This window comes from Meles meles, chromosome 2, assembly GCF_922984935.1.
Source record: "Meles meles chromosome 2, mMelMel3.1 paternal haplotype, whole genome shotgun sequence".
NCBI lineage: Eukaryota > Metazoa > Chordata > Mammalia > Carnivora > Mustelidae > Meles > Meles meles.
In genome coordinates, this window is record NC_060067.1 from 55,792,220 (window position 1) to 55,815,867 (window position 23,648).

Sequence of the window (23,648 nt, forward strand, 5' to 3'; positions counted from 1 at the left end):
AAAAGCTTTTTAAAAAACTTACTTGAGGGCACCTGGGTGGCTCAGTGGGTTAAAGCCTCTGCCTTCAGCTCAGGTCATGATCTCAGGGTCCTAGGATCAAGTCCTGCATAGGGCTTTCCACTCAGAGGGAAGTTAGCTTCCTCCTCTCTCTGCCTGCCTCTCTGCCTACTTGTGATCTTTCTCTGTGTGTCAAATAAATAAATAAAATCTTAAAAAAAAAAAAAAACTTACTTGAGGGGTGCCTGGGTGGCTCAGTCGTAAAGTGTCTGCCTTTCATGATCTCAGGGTCCTCGGATGGAGCCCCACATGGGGCTCCCTGCTTGTCAGGAAGTCGGCTTCTTCCTCTCCTACTCCCCCTGCTTGTGTTCCCTCTTTCGCTGTGTCTCTCTGTCAAAAATAAATATATAAATATATAAGACTTACTTGAAATAATAACCATCAATTACTAGTGAGTATTTACAACGTGCCAGGAGCCCAGCTAAACCTATACACGACATATCTCATTCCATTTTCACAATAACCTTATAAGATATCATTAACCCCATTTTGTGTGCAAAGAAACAGAAGTACAAAAAGATTAAGAGAGTGCGTACAGTCCCCTCCCGCCGCCCTGCCCGAACTGACAATAAAGCTGCCATGACTTTGAAAAAAAAAAAGAGAGAGTGCCATACATTAGGCAGGTTGGTGGCAATTAAATGGATCTCAAACAAAAGTCCTCTGACTTCATTTCATTATGCTGCCTCACAGCCACAGAGTATCATTTTCAGTTAGGAAAGAAACCAAAATGTCAGCACCAACTTCATTTAAGGTATATTCAGGAAGATGTATATTCAAAGATTTATATTCTTAATAGGGTAGAGCAGAGATCGCATTAGTCCTAACAGTGCTTGTTCTCAGTCACTGCTTGGAAAGAATTTTATGGTATGCAACAAATACTCCAATTGAGAGGTCTATCTATTAAAGTTGGAGGTCCCCCTGGAAGTAACAGAAACCATAACAATAGTGACCTAAACAATTCAGGGTTTTCGTTTTTCTTATGTAAAATGAGTCCAGAGTCCAGCAGTCCAAGAATGATACAGTAATACTGTGATGCCTTAAAGGATCTGGGTCCTTTCTAATATTCTACTCCATCGTTCTTCTTTGCAGGTGTCTTCCATTCTGTTGCATCACTGTGACAAAACCATTCCTTCATATCTAATTCTGTTCAGCAGCTAATTCTGTTCCTTTACAAGAATTTTCTGAGCAGCCCCTCCCAGGAGCTTCTGTTTACATTTCATTGTCCAGAACCAAGTTCCATGGCTGCTAACAACTGAAAGGGAGGTTGAGAAATGCCTTTTGTAGCTAGGCATATTTCCACACAATAAAATAAGGGTTCATTGAGTTTGGAAAAAAAAAAAAAAGGCTGGATATTGGTTTGGTCATTACGTACACGAATCAGGAAAGGTAAACAGGACTGGTAGGATCAACAGCTTATCTCTCCTTTACCTATTTGTCCCTCTTCTTTTCTCCTAACCTCTTCACTTTTCATTGATTCTGTGACCCAGATTTCACAGAGCAGCCTCAGTTGAAGCTGTTCATCCCTTTGTCCCCATAAATTCCCTCATACTTGCCAGCCCTGTGTCCTGACTTTGGGCTGGAAAATGTGTCAATATAAACTACTTACTTTTTTCTGTTATATTCTTTTTTCTTTTTTTTTTTAATTTAAATTCAATTTAGTTAACAAAGTGTATTATTAGTTTCAGGGGTAGAATTTAGTGATTTAACCCACTGGCTCAGTGGGTTAAAGCCTCTGCCTTCAGCTCAGGTCATGATCTCAGGGTCCTAGGATCAAGTCCTGCACCCAGTTGTGCTTATAACATCATCAAGTGCCCTCTTTAGTGCCCATCACCTGGGTACCCATACCCATATACCCATCTCACCTCCAGCAACGCTCATTTTGTTTCCTAAAGTCTCTTATGATTTGTCTCACTCTTTGTTTTCATCTTGTTTTGTTTTTCCTTCCTTCTTCTTTGTTCCTCTGTTTTGTTTCTTAAGTTCCACATGAGTGAAATCGAATGGTGTTTGTCTTTTTCTGGATGACTTATTTTGCTTAGCATAATACCCTATAACTCTATCCACATCATTGCAAATAGCAAAATTTCATTCTTTTTGATGGCTGAGTAATATTCTAATATATATATATATATTATATATATATATGCACACACACACACACACACACACACACACATATATATATACCACTTCTTCTTTACCCATTCATCTGTCGATGGACACGTGGGTTATTTCCATATTTTGGCTATTGTGGACATTGTTGCTATGAACATTAGGGTGCATGTGCCCATTCCAATCACTATGTTTATATACTTTGGATAAATACTAAATGGTGAATTTGGTGGCAACTCTGCTTTTAACTTTTTGAGGAACTTCCATACTGTTTTCCAGAGTGGTTGCACCAGTTTGCATTCCCACAAATAGTGTAAGAGATCACAAGTAGGCAGAGAGGCAGGCAGAGAGAGAGGGGGAAGCAGGCTCCCTGCCGAGCAAAGAGCCTGATGTGGGACTCAATCCCAGGACCCTGAGATCATTACCTGAGCTGAAGGCAGACGCTTATCCCACTGAGCCACCCAGGCACCCCGCCAAAACCTTTCCTGAGTTGTTAAGTTTAGCCATTCTGACTGGTCTGAGATGGTATCTCTTTGTGGTTTTGATTTGTATTTCTCTGATGCAGAGTGATATTACTCCATTTTTTAGAAACCCTTCAGATTTTCTTATCTCTCAATTTAGGCACAGCTGATCCTGAACCTAAAGTCCTCAGTAGTCTTTCTTCATGTCTTTTCTTTCTTTCTCTCTTTTTTTGTTTTGTTTTGGTTTTGTTTACCATTTTGCCAATGTTTGTCCTTTTTAGTAATTCAGTTTAACATTCTTGAGGGTTTGGGACCATTGCTGAACCATACTGATACAACAAGAGGGCATATTACACATATCGTACAGAATGCTATTTTCCTTCAACAGAGTATATGCTCTCCTTTCCATTTAAGAAAATCGTGAATTCGAAGAGTGATGGTTAGGGATCCTACGAGTTTGGCCTATAAGCTACTTACTCTCTCCCTCAGTTCTATTCATAGTACCTTAACCATAATAAACAAAATATTCAACAATAGGTATTTTCAAAAAGATGGGAAGTATTCCAAGTAGGCATGGCCCCCAGCAGATCCTTTCCTGTTTCTCTACCTCTCTATCCAAGAAATCATGGTCATGAAAACCAATGGTGGCCAAAGACTTGCTGTGAAAAGATGTGAGGTAAAAGGCAGATGATACACTATAATTTCTTTGCAGTATCTTAGCCTTCATTTTACCGGATTGTCATAAAGTGTTGATCTCTGTGCGAATGTATACGAATGTCGGTTCACACACACTTAATTCTACACACCTATACCACCATGGTAGACCCTTATGCCCCTTTTCCTCTTTTTCTCCTCTGTTTTTAATAGATTTTTTAGAACAATTTTAGATTTACAGAGAAATTGAGCGAATAGTACAACATTCCCATGTTCCTACAGACCCTCCCTAACACACAGTGTACCCTATTGTTAACCACACATTAGTGAGGTAACTTTGTTACAATTAATGAGTCAATATTGATACATTATTATTAAATAATACATTATTTAATACATTATTATTAAATAAAATCCATAGTTTATTATATTATTATTTCCTTAGTTTTTACTAAGTTTTTACTTCTGCTGTTACAGGATCCCATCCAGGCTACTGTACTCAATATATTTATTTGTCATGTCCCCTTACCTCTTCTTGTCTGTGACAGTTTCTCAGACTTTCCTTGTTTTTATGAGCTAGACAGTTTTGAGTAGTATGGATTGGGTGTGCTATAGGATGCCCCAGACATTTGTCTGATATTTCTCACATGTTTAGGCTGGGGTTATGTGTTTGAGGGAGGAAGATTACAGAGGTGAAGGGTCCTTTTCATCACATAATGCCATCAACATAACTAATTATTGTTGACGTCAACATTGATCAGCTGGCTGAAGTAGTGTTTGTCAGGTTTATCCTCTACAAAGTTAATTTCCCACTTTTCTATGCTGTCTACATTTTGTAAAGGAGCTAATGTGTGCAAGCCACACTTAAAGAGTAAAAAGTCATGCTCCCCTTCTTTAAGGTGGAGTGTCTACACAACTTATTTGGATGTTTTCTGCATTGGAAATGTCTCTTCTCCCTCATTTATTTATTTATTTGATCATTTATCTGTGTCGGTTTAGACTCATGGATATTTATTGCATACTTTGGGCTATAATCCAATACAACTTTTATTTTTTAATTAAATTTTTTAATATTAAATTATTTTAAATTATTAAAAGAAATTTGTTTGATTTAAATTGTTCCAGCTTTGACTATTGGCATCTCTCTCCATTGCCTCTTGTGCCCCAATGACCTACATCTTTCATTGTGGGTTTTTTCTGGAGCGAGAGGTAGCTTTTCCTTACTTTTGGACACTAAAAGATGCACCAGGCTCATCTTTTATTATTTCCTGCCTCAGTCCTAGAATCAGAAATTTCTTCCATTATATTTTCTTTTTACTATCAATTCTGGTTCCTTCAACAATTGGGAGAAATGGCTTCTTACCAGCAATTGGCAGCTCTGGCAGGCAACCCCAACGCAGCATGGGCAGTAGAAGGAATGATGAGAAGCAATCCTGTCCCCATCCTCATCCCTTGCCATAGAGCCGAGCCCTGGGCAACTATTCCAGAGGACTAGTTGTGAAGAAATAACCTCCAGCCCACAAGAACAGCCTGGCAAGGAAGATAACCTGCCGGGGGGGGGGGGCTCCCATATACACAGAACCTGGCATAGGACACTGGGTGTTATCATCAGCTCCCAGCCTGCTGGTTGAAGTTGAGTATTTATAATAGGAGTGAATATTTGAGTGACATATAAATGTACTAGCTCATCAGAAATTGGATATGTGGCAGCATTGCTGAAGTGAAAGAGCTGGACATGTCCTGGGCCAGAGGGTAAGAGTGGGGAATTCTTTGTTCAATGAAGGAGCATGAGGTGACTGTATCCTTTTGCTTCCAACAAAGAGATGTGAAGCAGACAACAAAATAAGTTCAAAGAATACAGATCCCTAAGGAATAGAAAGAAGAGGGGGTTCACATCTTCTTTTCCATGTAGCTCCCAGGAAGTGAGCCATAATTTCAGACTACCAGAGAGGAAATTCTGCAGGCAGAAGTCATTGCCTGGACCCTCTCAGAGCATCCTTACAGTGGATATTTCTTTCTAGAGGAAACTCTGTTCTCTTTCCCACAGGGAAAAGCCTTTGCCTTTCACCTTTCAAAGAGAGAACACAAATGCAGCATGTTTGTATCCTCTCAAGATGGTTCAAACTCTGGTGCCAAAAAAGAAAAGGATGAAAGGAGCCCAGGAAAAATGTCTGGTGAAGATAGAAACACCCATAGTGTCCTCAAGATATCTAAATACCCTGTGAAAGTTGCCAGGGTGTTGTAAAATGGCTAGTGGGTCTTTCAGTGTCGGAGTACCCAGTAGGAAATACTGACTGCTCTTTCCTGGAGGTGCTAGAATATGTTGGTGGGACCATCTTGCAGAGAAGGAGACCCAACAAATTGTGTGCTCAATAAATGGATGAAGGGAAAAAAATCCAGAACAAATGGCTGGAGTTTCCCTTCTGATGGTTCTCAGAGCCTGCTTTTTCCAGAAGCTCTCCTTGGTCCATGGGCTGGCCTGGGCTGGGCATCTCTGAACCCCTAAGGCTGTGAGCTCTCTCATTCACTTATCAACAAATGTGTACTCAGGCCCTAATATGAGTCAAGCACAGAGCTAGGTACTAGGGTTAAATCTAAGAATTACAATCTGAGTCTCAAACTCATACCAGGGCATGGGAACACAGGGTGGAGCATCACAACATATCAGGATGTAATTACAATGCCTTTGCCATGATAGCTGACAACAGGCAAGGCAAAATAAGATGAATTTCTCAGGCTAGGAGGCAAAGGAAAGCAGTGTGGATAATGAAGAACCTAAGTAGAATCTTGAGGGATGACAATTAATCCTCCGGTTCCACTCCTTGATCTTTCTTCATATTATTCATTATAATATTATCATATTCTTCTCTTTCCTTTACTCAGTTATTTTTCCTATTTAACTTATTTTATACACACTCTTTTGACTTCTCACTATATCAGTCAGGGTTCCACCAGAAAAACAGAACGAATAGAATATATAAAGAGAAATGGATATATAGAGACAGAGAGAGAAAAAGGATAAAGGGAGACTTCTTGTGGGGAGTTGGCTTTCACAGTTGTAGGGCTGGCTAGGCAAGTCCAAAATCCTTCAGGCAGGCTATGAGCAAGGCCATGCTAGAAAAAGCCTCTAAGATCTGACACTGTAGCCCACAGGTGGAATTTCTTCTTCCTCCAGGAAACCTCGTGCTGTTCCTGGAGACTTTCAATGACTTAGATCAGGCCCACCCAGATTTTTCAGGATAATCTCTTACTTAGAGTCAACTGATTACAGATGTTAACCATCTACAAAATACCTTCACAGCAACACTCAGAAGGGTATTTGATTGACTAAGTGGGGATCACAGCGTACCCAACTTGACATACATACAACTGATCATCTACTCACCTCTCTCTTTCTATCATCTGCCCTGAGGGCACCATTCACAGGAGAACACAATGAGATGGATTCCTCCAAGACTTCCACAATGTGGTAGACCTGCCTCTTCAATGATTTCCCAGCTTTCCTGCCCCACCACTCCTGACTACCTGAGACTTTGCCTGGACACAGGTCTGACCACAGTTGCCTGGCTAGGCATACCTAGGGCAGAGATCCCTACTGAACATTTCCTGGATAAACAAACAGGACTATTACAATACATGGGAAAGGGGATGGGACACCTGAGTGGCTCAGTCGGTTGAGCCACTGCCTTCAGCTCAGGTCATGATCTCAGGGTCTTGGGATCCAGTCCCGCATCGGGATCCTTGCTCAGCGGGGAGCCTTCTTCTCTCTCTGCCTCTGCTTGCCACTTTGCCTGCTTGTGCTCACACTCTCTCTCTCTTTCTCTCTCTGACTAAATAAATAAATAAATAAATCTTAAAAAAAAAAGACACACAGATTTTAAAAGAAAAATACATGTGAAAGGGGAAAGGATGCCACATAATCATTTAGAAAGATAATAAATGCAAGGCACATTGGTTTAGAAATTAAAGAAAGTTGAAAATATGGGAGCTTTGGACACCCCAAAAACAAAAAAGAACTTTCACTCCTAACTCTTCTTTCCTTTCTCCTTTATCAAAATGTATAGAACAGACATTAAGTGCTCAGTCCCTGCAGTAGAGAGATTTGAAATCTAGGTTATGCAAACTTTGGCGATTTCATAACCTCTGTGAATCTCAGTTTCTTCACCTATAGCATGGGGAAATAATTGATCTTACCTCAGAGAGTTGTGAGGATAAAATGACATAGTACATGCAAAAGCACTAATCACAAAGATAGGCATATCATAAAGGGTTTTTTTTAAAGCTAGCTATTATTATTATTAAGTTCCTACTATGTGCCAGATAGAGTAGGGAATACTGATATTAGTAAGATCTTTGACTGTGGAGACCATAAAATCCAGTGAGAAATGTCAGACATATAAACAATTCAATACACTGTGAATATTCCATAGATGAGTAAGGAGAGAAAGAAAAAAATACTCCCGCCTGGGGATCAGAAACACTTCACAGTAGAAATTTCAAATGAGCTGGTCTTCCAAGGACCTTTAAGGCCTTCCTGAATAGAAAAACAGGGAAGGGCATTGCAACCATAAGGAACAGCATGTGTGAAAGGCAGAGCAGTGGGAAAGCACAGTGTGCCTAGAAAAGAGAATGAAGTCTAATGTGAATGGAGCATAGGTGGTATGTGGTAAGGCAAGGAGAAAAGGGGTAGGTAGAGGAGGTGGAAAAGAGGGAGGATGGCAAAAAATGAAGCCATCTGATGAAGACTGATATGGTGTGCTGAAGATTTTAGCCTCTATCCTGGAGGCAGTTGGAGGCAGAATTCCAACTCTGCTTTTGGCCACAGAGCAATTGTACTGTAAATTGATAAAGCAGCATTTTTATTTACTCGTCTACAAGCCAGACATAGCAAATGCACAGATCCCCATGGATATATTCCTCACCAGGATCTTTAGTAATCAGTCCAGAGAAGGGACAGTGGGATTACACATACCAAAAACAAGTCAACCATGGCACTCAACCCAGCCCATCACTTTACATCACCACATGGCTGAACTTACAGAGGATTTGAGGAGGAAGAAAATTCTCTTAGCTGAAACAAAGGGACACATATCCAAATATTTCTTTCTCTCTCTTCTTACTTCCACATATACCAGTTCTGGGCCATTTTACTTAGTTGACATTTGCTCCTCTTTTCAGCACTTGCTTCTCTTGGCTTCTAGGACACCTCATTCTCCTGGTTATCTTCCTGCCTCCGGGGATGCTCCTTCTTGGTCTCTTTTGTTATTTCTTTTTTTTTTTTTTAAAGATTTTATTTATTTATTTGTCAGAGAGAGAGAGAGAGAGACACAGAGAGAGAGAGATCACAAGTAGGCAGAAAGGTAGGCAGAGGCAGAGGGAGAAGCAGGCTCCCTGCCGAGCAAGGAGTCCAATATGGGACTTGATCCCAGGACGCTGGGATCATGACCTGAGCCGAAGGCAGCCGCTTAACCAACTGAGCCACTCAGGCGTCCCTCTTTTGTTATTTCTTAATGTTGGAACCCCAGGTTTCAATCTTCGGAACTTTTCTCTTTTTCACTCATTCCCTAGGTGCTCTCATGCAATCTTACTACTTTAAATACCATCAATATGCTGACAATTTCTGAATTTATACCTCTAGATCAGACCTCTCCCTTGGATTCCAGACCCTGTGTTTGCCTGAGCAATATTTCTACTTGAGATGTCAGGCATCTCAAACTTAAGATGGATAAAAACGAAACTTTTGGTCTTCCAAGCCACAGCTGTTCAGTAAACATAAATCACATGAATCCTTTCAACATATAAATCTTTTCACCTCATTTGTCTGCTCAAACCTGTCCAAAAGCTCATCTGTTTATTCACACAGTAAATGCTGAAGTCCTTAAGTTCTCCTACAAAGTCTTTAACTATCGAATTCCCTCTCCTTTACCTGCCTGACGTTGAGCTCCTACTACTCTCCATCTTAATTCTTCCACTCCAGCCACACTGGCTTCCTTGCTTTTTATCAAATACATCAAATACAAGGTAGCTTCAAAGCCTTTACACTTGCTCTCCCCTCTGCTCAGGATGCTCTTTCCCCAGATGATCAAAGCTCAGATGTCATTTCCTCAGTTAAGGTTTTCCCAACCACATTATTTAAAACACTAACTCAGGGCACCTGGGTGGCTCAGTCAGTTAAGCATTCAACTCTTGATTTCAGCTCAGGTCATGATCTCAGGGTTGTGAGATCAAGCCCCGCATCAGACTCAGTTCTGGGTATAAAGCCTGCTTGGGATTCTCTCTCTCCCTCTCAAATAAATAAATAAATAAATAAATAAATAAATAAATAAAATGCCGACTCTATCACCATCAATACCAGGCAACTAGGGACAACACCTAAAGCCCAAAGTATACCAGAATTATTCAAACTGGCCAATTCTAAACTGTTTATTCTGCTTTGCTTTGCCTTTCCTTCAGAAACTTCAGTAAATGTTCCAGCAGAGGCCTTCCCCTCATTCCTACTTCTACCTAATCAACCCCAGTAGTTCCCCTATGGCTTTACATGGTGTGGTGGGTCCCCTTCTATCACGAAACCTAAGTAAAAACTTCTTCTTTCAGTGGCATTAGCCTCTGTATATCATCATTCAGTCATATCGCTATGAATTAAATCCCAGTTATAATTTTAAAACACCTAGAAATCCCCACTCATAGGATTTATCTTCACTCGACCTGACTCAGGATCTCAGTCAATGTGAACAGTCTTTTCTACAGAGCATTTACTGAAAAAAAAAAATCTGTGGCAATTATTTAATATTATAGCTGCCTTAGTTAGGATTAACAGCTGTAGCAAACAAGAAACTAACTAAAAAACTTCAAAAAAAATGTTTTTAAAGCTAAGTAATGAGATGTCCATACGAGGCTTTGAAAGTCTGCACATATTCTTGGGAATCTAGAAGGCAAAGTGCATGCACAGTACTCTGTACAGGCCCAGGAACGACCTGAGAAGGCCCTTATATCTGACCTTTGACTGAGCTTGAAACTCTGAGAAGTAGGAAGTGAAAGTTGAGGCAGAGCTGTTAACTACCAGAATGTGGAAACTGTGCCAAACGTGCACCCAGAACTCTCCGGCAAAGACAGGGAGAATTGTCATTTCAAAGCGTTCACGGAAATGCCTAATCTTTAGCTGACCACTAAGCTAACTGAGAAGAACTTCAGGGACCACACATGACCAAAAAACAGTGACTTCAGAGAATTAGTTCCGAAAAATTACTACAACAGCAAACTTCAACAACAACAAAGATAAACAACATAAGCCACAAGGAAGGGGGAAATCTGGTTTTCAGAATTGCCACAATTTATTATTTTAAATGTCCAATTTTCAACAAAACATTGTGAGACATCAAAAGAAACAGGAAAGTACGTCCATACACACATACACACACAGTAGAAACTGTTTCTGAGGAAGTCTGAACTGTGGACTTACCCAACAAAGATTTTAAAGCAGCTGTGTTGAAAGTCTCCAAGACCACTCTCTGGCTCATGATTCACTAGACGGACTCAGATAAGCTGTTATACTCATGGTTACATCTTATTACAGAGAAAAAGAAACAGATTAAAATCAGGAATGGAGGGTGCCCAGGGGGTTCAGTTGTTTAAGTGACTGCCTTCAGCTCAGGTCATGATCCTGGAGTCCTGGGATCAAGTCCCACATCCGGCTCCCTGCTCCGCAGGGAGTCTGCTTCTCCCTTCCACCCTCCCCCTTCTCATGCTCGCTCTCTCTCTCTTTCTCTCACTCTCTCTCTCTCAAATAAATAAATTTAAAAATCGTAAAATCACGAATGGAAAAAAACACATAGGACAGGTGCAGGAGAGACAAGCTTCTAGTTGTCTTTCCCCAGTGGAATTACATGGACAATGGTTAATTTTCCCAATAATGATTGTGACAACGTGTTCTGGCTATTGCCGATCAGTGAAGCTCTCCCAAATTTTGGAATCCAAGGCTTTTATTGGGAGTCATTCATGTCATCTCAATAGATATAAAAAGGGAATTTGATAAAATTGGATCTCCAGTTAGGATAAAATACTCAACAAACTAGGAATAGAGAGAAACTCCTCAGTCTGATCATGGAACTCTGGGAAAAAAACAAAACAAAACAGGACTAACATCATACTTAATAGTGAAAGACCGAGTGTTTTCCCCCTAATGATCAGGAATAAGACAAAGATGTCCACTCTCACCATTTATATTCAACATTGTACTGGAGGTTCTACCTAGGGACATTAGGCAAGAAAAACAAATAAAAGGCATCAGATTGAAAAGAAAGAAGTAAAATGATCTTATTCACAGATGACATGGCCATGTATACAGAAAGTCCTAAGTAATACACACACACACACACATACACACATTATTAGGTCTAATAAATGCATTCCACAGGTTGCAGAATATAAGATCAGTTTTGAAAATCACTTATATTCCTATACACTAGCAATGAACAATACAAATATAAAGTCAAGACTTATAATAGCATCTAAACAAACAAAATACTTAGAAAAAATTTAGCAAAAGAGGTGCAAGACTTACACACTGAAAACTGCAAAACATTGTTCAAAGCAAATAAAGAAAATCTAACCGAATGGAAAGTCATGTTTACAAATTTGGAAGTCTTGCTATTATTAACATTTGTAATACTCCTCACATTGATCCACACATTCAATGCAATCCCTATGAAAATCTCAGCAACTATTTTTGCAGAAATTAACAAGTTAATCTAAAATTCATATAGCAACACAAGGGACCTAGAAAAGCCAAATCAATCTTGACATAAAATAAAGTTGGAAATCTTGCTGATTTCCAAACTTAATTCAAAGCTACAGTAATCAAAATGGTGTGATACTGACATAAGAACAGACATATAGATCAATGGAATAGAATTGAGAATCTAGAAAGAAACCCTTGCATTTATAGTCAACTGATTTTCAACAAGGGTGCCAAGAAAATCCAATGGGGAAAGAATAATCATTTTAATTAATAGTGCTGGAACAATTGGGTGTCTATATGTGAAAGAATGAAGTTGTACCTTATCCCTCATATCATCTATAAAAATTAACTTAAAATGAATACATATGTGCAATTCTTTTAAAACTCAACACATGGGGCGCCTGGGTGGCTCAGTGGGTTAAGCCTCTGCCTTCGGCTCAGGTCATGATCTCAGGGTCCTGGGATTGAGTCCCGCATCTGGCTCTCTGCTTGGCAGGGAGCCTGCTTCCTCCTCTCTCTCTCTGACTGTTTCTCTGCTTACTTGTGATCTCTGTATGTCAAATAAATAAATAAAATCTTAAAAAAAAAACCTCAACACATGTACTGAGTAGTGTAATAAACACAACTGAAGATAAATATGGGCCAGGTGGTGCTCCCAGAACACAGTATGAAAGAACAACATGTTAAATGTATAAAAGAAACTTCAAGAAATATGTTGACTGGATTCAGAAGTTTAGAACTCATTTAACAGGATTTCTATAAATAATAGCAGAGAATAATAGCAGACAGAATGTAGGAGAAAAAATAACAGTGAAATAAAAGAAGAAAATTTCTCAGAACTAAAGAAAGATATCAATTTTCACATCCAAAGACTCTAAATAAATATGAATTTTCAGAATTCCAAAGAAAAGAAAAAAAATTCTAAAAGCTTCCAAAGGAGGTTGATGCAAGAAGAGGGGAGGATTAAAAGATCCCCTACAAAGGACTGAGAATTAGAATTTTATCAGAATTGTCATCAGTTTTAGATTCTAGAGATAAGGGAGCAGCATCTTCCCAGTTCTAAGGGGAAATGATTAAAAAAGCAAGTACTCTTATTATTCTAAAATGTTCACTTTTACAAACTTGGTATAACACAAACTTAAGTATAAAATAATACATTGGGATTCATTGAAAAATTAAGGGACACTATTCCATTTGTTCAACATATTTGTGTTGATTCCGTACTATATGGCAAGCAACATTGCAGTTACCAGCAATGCAAAGGTGAACAAGATAAAATCCATTCTCATTTTTCTTGGGTTCTGTATTTGTAAATTTGACTCCTTGCTAAAATTTATTTGTAACCCTAAAATCGATACTCATTCTCAGTTGCAGGCATGCACAGATTGAGACGTCTTATATGCACATTTCCAGTGAGGGCAAACAAGAAGACACTGCCTTGTTTTTTTTAAAGATTTTTTTATTTATTCATTGGAGAGACAGAGAGAACAAGCAAGAGCATGAGCAGGGAAGAGGGTCAGATGGAGGGGGGGTTGGAAACAGACTCCCTGCTGTGCAGGGAACCCAACATGGGGGCTGGATCCCAGGATCACAGGATCATGACCTGAGCCAAAGTCAGATGGCTAACTAACTGAGTTACCAAGGCACCCCAACACACTACCTTCTCATTTCGTTTTCCATACTGTAAACTAGAGTCTGTTTCATGGTTTATTTAGTACCATATTTTTCTCATTTTTGTGCCCTTTTTTTTAGGGGGTGGTGTTTAAAATGGCCACCAAGCATAACACTGTAGTGTTATCTAGTATTCCTGAGCACATGAAGGCTGTGATGTGCCCTTATAGAGAAAATTCAGGTGTTAGATAAGTTTCATTGAGGCCTGACTTGTAGTGCTGTAGACTACGAGTTTAATGCTAATAAGTTATCAATATATAATATATAAGGTGTATTGAAACAGAAACAGAGCAAAAACAAGGTTATGGATTGATCAGTTGCTGAAAATATGGTGACCAGAGACTTACAGGAACTTGATCCTGTATTTCCCCTAGGAGCAAAGTTTTAGTATTCACTAATTCAGTGTTCACATGACCTTATAGAAATAATGACTATAAATTACGACAGTAGACTAAATATTGTTTGCCCTCAAGTACAGCACAAACTTCTAAAAATATACATAATTTTGCATAAATTAAAAAACTACTTTAATCATCTAAAAGGCTGAAAAAAATTCCAACTATATTCTTTTTTTTTAATTTATTTATTTGACAGACAGAGATCACAAGTAGTCAGAGAGGCAGGCAGAAAGAGAGAGGAAGAAGCAGGCTCCCCACCAAGCAGAGAGCCCAATGTGGGACTTGATCCCAGGACCCTGGGATAATGACCTGAACCGAAGGCATAGGCTTTAACCCACTGAGTCACCCAGGTGACCCCCAACTATATTCTTGAAACTAAATCAGCTGCTTTGTCTCCTTTCAAGAGTTTGTTTCAAGTTTGTGTTCAAAACACAATCTACCAGCTCTGGACTTTTTAAATTCCTAAAAGATGCTAAGGTTTATTTATGAGATTGCATTAGTCATCTTTTAAAGCTCATTGTATTTCTTCTTTATTTAAAAATCATCAAATAAATAAATAAATAAATAATCATTATAAATTATTGTTTTAGATGTTTTTAGACCTTCTGTAGGAGTCTCACATCATACATTTTATGAGGAAGGAAATTTCTATTTTTTTTATCTTTAATATAGTCAACCATTTTCATCGTTTTAAATAAATTAGCCAAAAATTAACTAGTAAGAAGTGGCAACACACAAACAAATAAAGTTAATAGAACAAAAAGTGGAGGATAAGAAATGGTGGGTTTAATGAAGAGAAACTGGGAAACTTTACCTTCAAATTAATTTTAAAAATTTTTTAAATTTAAAAAATTTTAAAAAATAAAAAAAATATTTTAATTAAATTAGGTTTTTACTCTCAAGAAATAAAACAGAATCACCAAGAAATAATCTTTTCTCATAATTATTCTCTCTCGTTTGCATATTTGAAAAGACTTGCTTCTGTCAACCACTTATCTGTACTACTAAGATTTATGAGACAGCCAAAACACAAGGATTAATGAAAATATCATTCTAACATATTTTTTTTTATTTTTCTCTGTGAATTGCCAGGTTTACACACTTCACAGCACTCACCATGGCACATACCCTCCCCAATGTCCATACCCCACTCCCCCTCTCCCAACCCCACCTCCCCCCAGCAACCCCCAGTTTGTTTTGTGCGATTAAGAGTCAGTTATGGTTTGCCTCCCTCACAATCCCATCTTGTTTCATTTATTCTTCTCCTATCCCCCTAACCCCCCATGTTGCATCTCCACATCCTCATATCAGGGAGATCATATGATAGTTGTCTTAATCCGACTGACTTATTTCACTAAGCATGATACCCTCTAGTTCCATCCACGTCGTCGCAAATGGCAAGATTTCATTTCTTTTGATGGCTGCATAGTATTCCATTGTGTATATATACCACCTCTTCTTTATCCATTCATCTGTTGATGGACATCTAGGTTCTTTCCATAGTTTGGCTATTGTAGACATTGCTGCTATAAACATTTGGGTGCACGTGCCCCTTCGGACCACTACGTTTGTATCTTTAGGGTAAATACCCAGTAGTGCAATTGCTGGTTCATAGGGTAGTTCTATTTTCAACATTTTGAAGAACCTCCATGCTGTTTTCCAGAGTGGTTGCACCAGCTTGCATTCCCACCAACAGTGTAGGAGGGTTCCCCTTTCTCCGCATCCTCGCCAGCATCTGTCATTTCCTGACTTGTTAATTTTCGCCATTCTGACTAGTGTGAGGTGATATCTCATTGTGGTTTTGATTTGTACTTCCCTGATGCCGAGTGATGTGGAGCACTTTTTCATGTGTCTGTTGGCCATCTGGATGTCTTCTTCTTTTTTTTTTTTTTAAGATTTTATTTATTTGACAGATAGAGATCACAAGTAGGAAGAGAGGCAGGCAGAGAGAGAGAGAGGAGGAAGCAGGCTCCCTGCCAAGCAGAGAGCTCGATGCAGGGCTCGAAACCAGGACCCTGGGATCATGACCTGAGTGAAAGGCAGAGGCTTTAACCCACTGAGCCACCCAGGCGCCCCCATCTGGATGTCTTCTTTGCAGAAATGTCTGTTCATGTCCTCTGCCCATTTCTTGACTGGATTGTTTGGTCTTTGGGTGTTGAGTTTACTAAGTTCCTTATAGATTTTGGATGCTAGCCCTTTATCTGATATGTCATTTGCAAATATCTTCTCCCATTCTGTCAGTTGTCTTTTGGTTTTGTTAACTGTTTCTTTGCTGTGCAAAACCTTTTGATCTTGATGAAATCCCAATAGTTCATTTTTTTTCCCATTTTATTTATTTTTTCAGAGTAACAGTATTCATTCTTTTTGCACAACACCCAGTGCTCCATGCAAAACGTGCCCTCCCCATTACCCACCACCTGTTCCCCCAACCTCCCACCCCTGACCCTTCAAAACCCTCAGGTTGCCCCAACCTCCCACCCTGACCCTTCAAAACCCTCAGGTTGTTTTTCAGAGTCCATAGTCTCTTATGGTTCGCCTCCCCTCCCCAATGTCCATAGCCCGCTCCCCCTCTCCCAATCCCACCTCCCCCCAGCAACCCCCAGTTTGTTTTGTGAGATTAAGAGTCATTTATGGTTTGTCTCCCTCCCAATCCCAGCTTCTTTCATTTATTCTTCTCCTATCCCCCTACCCCCCCATGTTGCTTCTCCATGTCCTCATATCAGGGAGATCATATGATAGTTGTCTTTCTCCGATTGACTTATTTCACTAAGCATGATACCCTCTAGTTCCATCCACGTCGTCGCAAATGGCAAGATTTCATTTCTTTTGATGGCTGCATAGTATTCCATTGTGTATATATACCACATCTTCTTTATCCATTCATCTGTTGATGGACATCTAGGTTCTTTCCATAGTCTGGCTATTGTAGACATTGCTGCTATAAACATTCGGGTACACGTGCCCCTTCGGATCACTATGTTTGTATCTTTAGGGTAAATACCCAGTAGTGCAATTGCTGGGTCATAGGGTAGTTCTATTTTCAACATTTTGAGGAACCTCCATGCTGTTTTCCAGAGTGGTTGCACCAGCTTGCATTCCCACCAACAGTGGAGGAGGGTTCCCCTTTCTCCACATCCTCTCCAGCATCTGTCATTTCCTGACTTGTTAATTTTAGCCATCCTGACTGGTGTGAGGTGATATCTCATTGTGGTTTTGATTTGTATTTCCCTGATGCCGAGTGACGTGGAGCACTTTTTCATGTGTCTGTTGGCCATCTGGATGTCTTCTTTGCAGAAATGTCTGTTCATGTCCTCTGCCCATTTCTTGATTGGATTGTTTGTTCTTTGGGTGTTGAGTTTGCTAAGTTCCTTATAGATTTTGGATACTAGCCCTTTATCTGATATGTCGTTTGCAAATATCTTCTCCCATTCTGTCAGTTGTCTTTTGGTTTTGTTAACTGTTTCCTTTGCTGTGCAAAAGCTTTTGATCTTGATGAAATCCCAATAGTTCATTTTTGCCCTTGCTTCCCTTGCCTTTGCCGTTGTTCCTAGGAAGATGTTGCTACGGCTGAGGTCGAAGAGGTTGCTGCCTGTGTTCTCCTCAAGGATTTGGATGGATTCCTTTCTCACATTGAGGTCCTTCATCCATTTGGAGTCTATTTTCGTGCGTGGTGTAAGGAAGTGGTCCAATTTCATTTTTCTGCATGTGGCTGTCCAATTTTCCCAGCACCATTTATTGAAGAGGCTGTCTTTTTTCCATTGGACATTCTTTCCTGCTTTGTCGAAGATTAGTTGACCATAGAGTTGAGGGTCGATTTCTGGGCTCTCTATTCTGTTCCACTGATCTATGTGTCTGTTTTTGTGCCAGTACCATGCTGTCTTGATGATGACAGCTTTGTAATAGAGCTTGAAGTCCGGAATTGTGATGCCACCAACTTTGGCTTTGTTCTTCAATATTCCTTTGGCTATTCGAGGTCTTTTCTGGTTCCATATAAATTTTAGGATTATTTGTTCCATTTCTTTGAAAAAAATGGATGGTATTTTGATAGGGATTGCATTAAATGTGTAGATTGCTTTAGGTAGCATAGACATTTTTACAATATTTATTCTTCCAATCCAGGAGCATGGAACATTTTTCCATTTTTTTGTGTCTTCCTCAATTTCTTTCATGAGTACTTTATAATTTTCTGCGTATAGATTCTTAGTCTCTTTGGTTAGGTTTATTCCTAGGTATCTTATAGTTTTGGGTACAATTGTAAATGGGATTGACTCCTTAATTTCTCTTTCTTCAGTCTTGTTGTTGGTGTACAGAAATGCAACTGATTTCTGTGCATTGATTTTATATCCTGACACTTTACTGAATTCCTGTACAAGTTCTAGCAGTTTTGGAGTGGAGTCTTTTGGGTTTTCCACATACAGTATCATATCATCTGCGAAGAGTGATAGTTGGACTTCTTCTTTACCAATTTGGATGCCTTTAATTTCTTTTTGTTGTCTGATTGCTGAGGCTAGGACTTCTAGTACTATGTTAAATAGCAGTGGTGATAATGAACATCCCTGCCGTGTTCCTGACCTTAACAGAAAAGCTTTCAGTTTTTCTCCATTGAGAATGATATTTGCGGTGGGTTTTTCATAGATGGCTTTGATAATATTGAGGTATGTGCCCTCTATCCCTACACTTTGAAGAGTTTTGATCAGGAAGGGATGCTGTACTTTGTCAAATGCTTTTTCAGCATCTATTGAGAGTATCATATGGTTCTTGTTCTTTCTTTTATTAATGTGTTCTATCACATTGATTGATTTGCAGATGTTGAACCAACCCTGAAGCCCTGGAATAAATCCCACTTGATCGTGGTGAATAATCCTTTTAATGTACTGTTGAATCCTATTGGCTAGTATTTTGGCGAGAATTTTTGCGTCTGTGTTCATCAAGGATATTGGTCTGTAGTTCTCTTTTTTGGTGGGATCCTTGTCTGGTTTTGGGATCAAGGTGATGCTGGCCTCATAAAATGAGTTTGGAAGTTTTCCTTCCATTTCTATCTTTTGGAACAGTTTCAGGAGAATAGGAATTAGTTCTTCTTTAAATGTTTGGTAGAATTCCCCTGGGAAGCCGTCTGGCCCTGGGCTTTTGTTTGTTTGGAGATTTTTGATGACTGTTTCAATCTCCTTACTGGTTATGGGCCTGTTCAGGTTTTCTATTTCTTCCTGGTTCAGTTGTGGTAGTTTATATGTCTCTAGGAATGCATCCATTTCTTCCAGATTGTCCAATTTGTTGGCGTAGAGTTGCTCATAGTATGTTCTTATAATTGTCTGTATTTCTTTGGTGTTAGTTGTGATCTCTCCTCTTTCATTCATGATTTTATTGATTTGGGTCCTTTCTCTTTTCTTTTTGATGAGTCTGGCCAGGGGTTTATCAATCTTATTGATTCTTTCAAAGAACCAGCTCCTAGTTTCATTGATTTTTTCTATTGTTTTTTTGGTTTCTATTTCGTTGATTTCTGCTCTGATCTTTATGATTTCTCTTCTCCTGCTGGGTTTAGGGTTTCTTTCTTGTTCTTTCTCCAGCTCCTTTACGCGTAGGGTTAGGTTGTGTACTTGAGACCTTTCTTGTTTCTTGAGAAAGGCTTGTACCGCTATATATTTTCCTCTCAGGACTGCCTTTGCTGTGTCCCACAGATTTTGAACTGTTGTGTTTTCATTATCATTTGTTTCCATGAATTTTTTCAATTCTTCTTTAATTTCCTGGTTAACCCATTCATTCTTTAGAAGGATGCTGTTTAGTCTCCATGTATTTGGGTTCTTTCCAGCTTTCTTCTTGTGATTGAGTTCTAGCTTCAGAGCATTGTGGTCTGAAAATATGCAGGGAATAATCCTAATCTTTTGATACCAGTTGAGACCTGATTTGTGACCCAGGATGTGATCTATTCTGGAGAAGGTTCCATGTGCACTAGAGAAGAATGTGTATTCTGTTGCTTTGGGATGAAATGTTCTGAATATATCTGTGATGTCCATCTGGTCCAGTGTGTCATTTAAGGCCTTTATTTCCTTGTTGATCATTTGCTTGGATGATCTGTCCATTTCAGTGAGGGGAGTGTTCAAGTCCCCTACTATTATTGTATTATTATTGATGTGTTTCTTTAATTTTGTTATTAATTGGTTTATATAGTTGGCTGCTCCCACGTTAGGGGCATAGATATTTAAAATTGTTAGATCTTCTTGTTGGACAGACCCTTTGAGTAGGATATAGTGTCCTTCCTCATCTCTTATTATAGTCTTTGGCTTAAAATCTAATTGATCTGATATAAGGATTGCCACCCCAGCTTTCTTCTGTTGCCCATTAGCATGGTAAATTGTTTTCCACCCCCTCACTTTAAATCTGGAGGTGTCTTCGCGTCTAAAATGAGTTTCTTGTAGGCAACATATTGATGGGTTTTGTTTTTTATCCATTCTGATACCCTGTGTCTTTTGATTGGGGCATTTAGTCCATTAACATTCAGGGTAACTATTGAGAGATATGAATTTAGTGCCATTATTAGCCTGTAAGGTGACTGTTACTGTTTATTGTCTCTGTACCTTTATGATCTACTACTTTTAGGCTCTCTCTTTGCTTAGAGGACCCCTTTCAATATTTCCTGGAGAGCTGGTTTGGTGTTTGCAAATTCTTTCAGTTTTTGTTTGTCCTGGAAGCTTTTGATCTCTCCTTCTATTTTCAATGATAGCCTAGCTGGATAGAGTATTCTTGGCTGCATGTTTTTCTCGTTTAGTGCTCTGAATATATCATGCCAGCTCTTTCTGGCCTGCCAGGTCTCTGTGGATAAGTCTGCCGCCAATCTAATATTTTTACCATTGTATGTTACAGACTTCTTTTCTCGGGCTGCTTTCAGGATTTTCTCTTTGTCACTAAGACTTGTAAATTTTACTATTAGGTGACGGGGTGTGGACCTATTCTTGTTGACTTTGAGGGGGGTTCTCTGCATCTCCTGGATTTTAATGCTTGTTCCTTTTGCCATATTAGGGAAATTCTCTCCAATGATTCTCTCCAATAGAACTTCTGCTCCCCTCTCTCTTTCTTCTTCTTCTGGAATCCCAATTATTCTAATGTTGTTTCGTCTTATGGTGTCACTTATCTCTCGAATTCTCCCCTCATGGTCCAGTAGCTGTTTGTCCCTCTTTTGCTCGGCTTCCTTATTCTCTGTCATTTGGTCTTCTATATCACTAATGCTTTCTTCTGCCTCATTTATCCTAGCAGTGAGAACCTCCATTTTTGATTGCACCTCATTAATAGCATTTTGATTTCAACTTGGTTAGATTTTAGTTCTTTAATTTCTCCAGAAAGGGCTTTTATATCTCCAGAGAGGGTTTCTCTAATATCTTCCATGCCTTTTTCGAGCCTGGCTAGAATGTTCAGAATCGTCATTCTGAACTCTTGATCTGACATATTACCCATGTCTGTGTTGATTAGGTCCCTAGCCTTCGGTACTGTCTCTTGTTCTTTTGTTTGTGGTGATTTTTTCCGCCTTGTCATTTTGTCCAGATAAGAGGATATGAAGGAGCAAATAAACTACTAAAAGGGTGGCAAAGACCCCGGAAAAATGCGCTGTAACCAAATCAGAAGAGACCCCAAATTGTGGGGGGGAGAAAGGGGATAAAAACAGGTTCTGAAAAAAAAAGAAAAAAAAAATTTTAAAAATAAAACAAATAAAAAAATATAAAAAAGAAAGAGAAAATATATATATTTAGATGAACTAGTCAAAAAACGTTAAAAAAAGGGTAAAAGTTTTAAAAAATTTAGCAGAAGAAGAAAAAAGAAAAAAGAAAAAAAAATTGAAAAAAGAAAAAAAAATTGAAGTAGCCGCAAGACTAAAGAATCATGGGGAGAAAGCCATGAGTTCCGTGCTTTGCTTTCTCCTCCTCTGGAATTGCTCTGCTGTCTTAGGAATTGAATCTGCTTTCTCCTTGATAGATGAACTTCGTCCTGGCTGGATATTTTGTTGATCTTCTGGGGGAGGGGCCTGTTGTAGTGACTCTCAAGTTTCTTTGCCCGAGGCGGGATTGCACCGCCCTTACCGGCGGCCGGACTAAGTAATCGGCTCGGGTTCGCTTTTGGGAGCTTCTGTTCCCTGAACGCTTTCCGTAGAGTTCCGGAGGACGGGAATGAAAATGGCGGCCTCCCAGTCTCCAGCCCGGAGGAGCCGAGAGCCTGGGGCCCCACTCCTCAGTGCGCCCCCAGAGGACAGCACCCAATCACTCCCGTATCCCCAGCCTCTAGCCGCGCTCCGAGCTCACCCAGCCCGCGACCAGTTCAAGGTAACCCCGAGCTGAGAGTTCAGTCCTCGGCTCTGTCTCTGCAGCCGGCTTCTCCGTTCTAATACCTGCGAGCTCTCCGACACTCCGACACCCCCGATCCTTCTGTGACCCTGCGGGGCCTGGGGCCACGCTGACCCCGCGTGGGCTTCACCCCGGTTTAGCCCCTGGAGCAATGTCCCTCAGTGGAACAGACTTTTAAAAGTCCTGATTTTGTGCTCCGTTGCTCCGCCGCTTGCCGGGAGCCGGCCCCTCCCCCCACGGTCTATCTTCCCGTCGTTTTAGATTCACTTCTCCGCCAGTCCTACCTTTCAGAAAGTGGTTGATTTCCTGTTTCTAGAGTTGCTGTTCTTCTTCTCTTCGCTCTCCCGTTGGATTTGTAGGTGTTTGCAATGTTTAGATAAGCTATCGAGCTGATCTCCTGCTACCTGATGTAGTCTCAGGCTGCTACTTCTCCGCCATCTTGACTCGACACTCCCAATAGTTCATTTTTGCCCTTGCTTCCCTTGTCTTTGCCGATGTTCCTAGGAAGATGTTGCGGCGGCTGAGGTTGAAGTGGTTGCTGCCTACGCTCTCCTCAAGGATTTGGATGGATTCCTTTCTCACATTGAGGTCCTTCATCCATTTGGAGTCTATTTTCGTGTGTGGTGTAAGGAAGTGGTCCAATTTCATTTTTCTGCATGTGGCTGTCCAATTTTCCCAGCACCATTTATTGAAGAGGCTGTCTTTTTTCCATTGGACATTCTTTGCTGCTTTGTCGAAGACTAGTTGACCATAGAGTTGAGGGTCGATTTCTGGGCTCTCTATTCTGTTCCATTGATCTATGTGTCTGTTTTTGTGCCAGTACCATGCTGTCTTGATGATGACAGCATTGTAATAGAGCTTGAAGTCCGGAATTGTGATGCCACCAACTTTGGCTTTCTTTTTCAATATTCCTTTAGCTATTCGAGGTCTTTTCTGGTTCCATATAAATTTTAGGATTATTAGTTCTATTTCTTTGGAAAAAGTGGATGGTATTTTGATAGGGATTGCAATAAATGTGCAGATTGCTTTAGGAAGCATGGACATTTTCACAATATTTATTCTTCCAATCCAGGAGCATGGAACATTTTTCCATTTCTTTGTGTCTTCCTCAATTTCTTTCATGAGTACTTTATAGTTTTCTGCATATAGATTCTTAGCCTCTTTGGTTAGGTTTATTCCCAGGTATCTTATAGTTTTGGGTGCAATTGTAAATGGGATTGACTCCTTAATTTCT